Here is a 6,000-nt window from a genome sequence, read left to right as displayed (position 1 = left end):
ACTGACCTCTTCCTGGTCTCAAAGCACCTCCCTACCTATTCCCCATATCACTAAGCCATTTTTAAAATCAAAAATGTATCTATCTCTCTCTTGAAACAATTTAATGATTTGCGCAGTGGTGCAGTGAGTTCCACAAATTCTCCACCCTCTGCGAGAAGCAGTGTCTGCTCATCTCAGTTTTAAATCTGCCGCCTCTCAATCTATATCTGTGACCTCTTGTTCTAGATTGCCACACAAGGGGAAACATTTGGTCTACATTTACTTTATCAATCCCTTTTAGTATTTTATATACCTCGATCAGATCCCCTCTCATTCTTCTAAACTCCAGCGAGTATAAGCCCAAACTGTTTAATCTCTCCTCATATGTCAACACCTTCATCCCCGGAATCAATCTGGTGAACCTCCTCTGAACTGCTTCCCCAAATAAGGAGACCAAAACTTCAATTTAGATAATAATTTACCTGAATATTTTTTCGGCCAAAATGGATAAGCTGACACTTATCCACATTAAAATCCATCTGCCAAATTTTGGCCCAATCTCCTAGCCTATATCCATTGGTAAAATCTGTATCTCCTCTTCACTGCCTGCTTTCCCACCTATTTTAGTATCATCTGTAAATTTTGCTATATCACACTCTGCCCCTGCTTGCAGATCATTTATATAGATTGTAAACAGTTGAGGCCCTTCAGCAGCCTGCTAGTTACAGGTCAGCATCCAGAGAATATTCCATTATCCCAACAAGACTAATAACCAAACTCCGCAACCTTGGACTTGATCCTCCCTGTGCAGCTGGATCCTCGACTTCCTCACCAACAGACCGCAATCTGTCAGGATGGGCAACAGCACCTCCTCCACAATAGTCCTCAACACCGGAGCCCCGCAAGGATGTGTGCTCAGTCATCTACTGTACTCCCTATACACACATGACTGTATGGCAAAATTTAACTCCAACTCAATCTAGAAGTTTGCGGATGATACAACTGTGGTGGACCGCATCTCAGACAACGACGAATCAGATTACAGGAGGGACATAAATCACTTGGTTGCATGGTGTACCGAAAACAACTTCTCTCTAAACGTCGGAAAGACCAAGGAACTATCGACTTCAGGAAGCGTAGCACGACACACACTCCCATCTGCATCAATGGCTCCGAAGTGGAGATGGTCGATAGCTTTAAATTCCTGGGGGTCACCATCACCAACAGTCTGTCCTGGTCCACTCACGTTGATGCAACAGTCAAGAAAGCCCAGTCAAGAAAGCCCAACAGATGTCTCTACTTCCTATGGAAGCTGATGAAATTGGGCATGTCTGCATCGACTCTCACAAACTTTTACAGATGTGCGATAGAGAGCATCCTATCCGGCTGCATCACAGCCTGGTATGGCAACAGCTCGGTCCAAGATCGCAAGAAAAAGCAGACTGTGGTGAACTCAGCCCAACGCATCATACAAACTTGCCACCCTCACATTGATTCTGTATACACCTCTCGCTGCCTCAGGACGGCAGACAGCATTATCAGAGACCCCTCCCACCCAGGCATTGCCTTCTTCCAGACCCTTCCACCAGGCAGAAGGTACAGAAGTCTGAAGACTCGCACATCCAGACATAGGAACAGCTTCTTCCCCACAGCTACAAGACTCCTCAACGACTCCCCCTCGGACTGATCTGTTCCCTGTAAGAACACTATTTACGACGCCCTATGCTGCTCCTGCTCATGTATTTGCTTTGTTTGGCCCCTTGTTCCGCACTGTAATCAATCAATGTTTTGTCGATGTACCATCTGTCAATGTTCTCTGTTGATTATTCTTGTGTCTACTATGTAAATACTGTGTACGTTCCTCGGCCGCAGAAAAATACTTTTCACTGTACTTTGGTACATGTGGCAATAAATCAAACCAAATCAAATCAGAAGGACCCATTTAAACCGACCCTCTGCTTTCTGTCAGTCAGCCAATTCTTAATCGAATCTAGTAGTCTACCCCCAATCCCCTGCAATCTCACCTTCTGGATCAATCTTTTATGCAGCACCTTGTCAAACGTATTCCATGCCAGTATCTTACCTTTTAACGCCATGGACTCTTAACTTATTTAACAGCCTCCAATACGGCACCTTGTCAAAGGCCTTAACAGATCATGTTCACTTGTTCTCCTTTGTCTAACTTCCCCATTACCTGCTCCAAGAACTCTTAACAGATTTGTCAGACATGATCGCCCCTTGAAGAAGCTGTGCTGTCGTATTTTGTCATGCACTTACAAGTACTCCGCAATCTCATCTTTAATAATGGACTCTAAAATCTTACCAGTGATTGAAGTCAGGCTAACCAGCCTATAATTTCCTGTCTTCTGTCTCCCTCCCTTCTTAAACATGGGTGTTACATTAGTCATTTTCCAGTCCTCTGGGACCCTCCCTGCCTTGAGTGATTCCTGAAAGATCACCACCAATGCTTCCACAATCTCCTCAGCTATCTCCATTCGATCCTTGCAGTCCATGTAATGTAGGTACACCCACGGTGCTGTTAGGGAGGGAGGTAGTGTAGTGATATTGTCACTGGACTCTAATCCAGAGATCTCCCGAGCCTTGGGTTTGAATCCCATCACGGCAGATGGTGGAATTTGAAAGCAGTAAAAATATGGAATGATTAGTCTAATGATGGCTATGCAACCATTGTTGTAAAAACCTATCTGATTCACTACTGTCGTTTAGGGAAGGAAATCTGCCATCCTTACCTGATCTGGCCTACTTGGTGACTCCAGGACCACAGCAATGAGCTTGATTCCACTGACCATGGAACTGTTCTCGTAAGCCACTCAGTTGTATCAAACCACTGGAAGGTCTGAAAGGAATATCAAAGTGATGCTTCAGTGGTCAGAGCCTTCGTCAGAACTCTATCTGAAGTATTGCATTCAGCTTTGGGCACTGAAACTCATGAAAAATGTTTTGCTTTGGATTTGAGTAGAACAGAGATTCACAACAAAGGCTTAAAGGGTTAAATGTCTCCTGAACTTTGTTTGTATTTTCTTACAAAAATGCTTGACGATGTTTAAAATAATAAATGTATTCAACAGGCAGATGCAGTCAAATTATTTTCTCTAGAAGGCTCCAGGAACGGAAGATCAATCTCTAGGACACAGCTCTGTATAATCCTGGAGAAAAATCATGGGGGCATTAAAAAATACAGTTTTTGTCAATTTCTTTGAACAATTCTCTTTATCAGATGTAAAAAATATTGAAAATGTGAATAAAAAGGCTTTGGCTGATGGTCAAATATCATCCAATTCGGTAATGAATCTTTTTGTTTTCCAATTGGTGTGGGAAGGCTGTGAGTCACAAGGATGGATGTGTTGTGACTCATGGCCAGAGCCATAGATCATAGGATCCTTGCATTGCAGAAGGAGCCCATTCGGCCCATCAAGTCTGCACCGAAACTTCAAAAGATCACCCTACCTAGGCCCAATCCCCAAAATTCCACCCTAAGGGACAATTTAGCACAGCCAACCTACCTAACCTGCACATCTTTGGACGGTGGGAGGAAACTGGACCACCCAGAGGAAACCGACGCAGACACGGGGAGAAAGTGGAAACTCCACATAGACAGTTACCAGAGGTCAGAATTGACCCCAGGTCCCTGCCACTGTGAGGCAGCAGTGCTAACCACTGTGCCACCCTAAAGTCACATGATGAAACCCCCAGGAATGCAGTTAATCACAGTTGGCAAATCTGGCAAGTGAATCAAGAACAATGTAAATGATATGATTCTATGAAATCTGGATCTCTCTCCCCTAATAGGCTGTGGATGCTGGATCAATTAAAATGTTTAAGACCGTTTGGTGACCTCATCAAAGGATATGGAAAATACACGTCGTCAAACGGAGTGGAAGTCGATATCATCCATGATCTAATTTGATGGCATATCAGGCTGAATGGTCCATTCCTGTTCCTAATCCCTCAATTAAACCAATACTGATTTTATAGCTTAAAAAGTCTTCAACCAGAGGCTGACAGAGCATTGAGCAGAGTTTCAGTTTTGATTCACTGAACTATTTAATATTTCAAGCAGATGGCAGATTTACACAACAGTTTGGTTAAATAATGCTCATTTCTTTCTGTAATTGGCTTAAAATTCATAGATTTTGCCCTCCTCCAAATTCCACCTCAGTACTTGGTTTCAGTTCAGTGGAGAAAGAAAGTAAAAGTATGTTTTTTTTTTGTCATTTATGGGATGTAGTTAACTGGCTAAGCCAGCATTTATTGCCCATCCCAAATTTCCCTTGAGAAGGTGGCGGTGAATTGTCTTCTTGAACTGCTGCAATCTCTGTGGTGTAGGTATACCCACAGTGCTGTTAGGGAAGGAGTTCCAGGATTTTGACCCAGTGACAGAGAAGGAGCAGCGATCCTATACTGAGCTTCTTATCATATTTATATATGGAAACTTACTTGCAAACACTTACATTTCCAACCCTGTTGTCACAAAGCTGTGTGGGGATGCTTGTTTTCCCTATGCTCCTTGAGGAGTACGAGCTGCCCGCTAGGGGCGGTGTAGCTTACCCGTACTTGAATAAAAGGTCAGCCAGTGTGAAACTACCGACAGAGCGAGAGTACCCAGTGAGGTTCTACCGGTACTCATGTATATAATTGTTGTAAAATAAATGCTGCTTACTTCTACCTACTTTGGACTCCGAGCCTTATTAAAAATGTTATCCTCGTTGCCACTTTGGACTCCCTGAGCCTTATTAAAAATGTTATCCTCGTTGCCACTTTGGACTCCCTGAGCCTTATTAAAAATGTTATCCTCGTTGCCACTTAAATGCTCAAGTTAACTGATCCGTCATAAAACTGAATCCCTGACTGGGAGAACTGTGCCTTTTCCAGTACGCCTGAAAATTTGACCATAAATATAAGCAGCAACAACAATGTGCATTGCTCATTGCTGTTGTGTCTTTCCCATAGAGTCCAAGGTGCTGAAGAGGTACTTTTTAAAGCAAAATGTTCACGTTGAGATGCACGAGGTGACCAAAAGCTTGGCCAAAAAGAGTGTGAGGAGCATCTTAAAAGAAGAAAGGCAGAGATGGATTTAGGCCACAAATACCAGAGATTAGGCCCTAGGCAAGCAACATGGCCACTGATGGTGGAGTGATTCTAATGGAGGGTGTAAAAGGCCAGAATTGAAAGAGCGTCAAGATCTCGGAGAGCTGCATGGCTGGAGGAGGATACAAAAAGCGTGGATGAAAATTTTTAAATCAATGAATTGGGAATATTCATCCCTCCCCCCAATATTGTGTAAAGTATTTGAATGTAATGTGGCCCCACCCCACCTCCCATTGTGCTGGCCCTGACACACGCTGGGGTATATTTCACAATAGCAAACCCTTGATGCTAACCCAAGCAACCACTCATCAGCGACCCTTAAAAGTAACAGTTTTCAGGCTATTCAATCAGGGTGGGGGAGGGGCGGATCATGTCGCGGCGGAACACGGTTCTGGCGTCCACACCAGCGCACACTATCCAGCGGGGGTCACTGGATCGCAATCGAGAATCTCAAATTAAATGTCCCCTCCCTCGGGAAACTGTGAGCAATAGTGGCACAGCAGGAATCACTAACCAACTCCAACACAGAATTCACGACCGTCTGATCTGTCTAACTCAGTAGCACACCAGGTGGTGCACTTAGCCCCTAAGCCATCAGGGGCGTATATCATTGCCAATTTAAAGCAGGAGAACCTTTTATTATTAGCCAGCCTCCTGCTGTACGGACAGCACAAAGTGACCTTTATTAAAGGAAATCGAGATGAACGAGGCGCCAAGAGTGTTTTTTTAAAAGAGAAAATGAAAATCGAACCATTCAGTGGGGTGAAGGGACCAGTTGCTGAGCAGATGGGGGCGAAAAGCAAGGGAGAGTTAGATGTGTTAGTGCAGAATAATGTGTGAATCGTGTTTACATTTGTGCTGGTCAAAGAGCCTATCAAAACATTACCTCATAGGTCAGGGAATTCCAAGCTT

The sequence above is a fragment of the Scyliorhinus torazame genome, chromosome 1, assembly GCF_047496885.1.
Source record: "Scyliorhinus torazame isolate Kashiwa2021f chromosome 1, sScyTor2.1, whole genome shotgun sequence".
Classification (NCBI taxonomy): Eukaryota; Metazoa; Chordata; class Chondrichthyes; order Carcharhiniformes; family Scyliorhinidae; genus Scyliorhinus; species Scyliorhinus torazame.
This window is presented reverse-complemented; position numbering follows the sequence as displayed.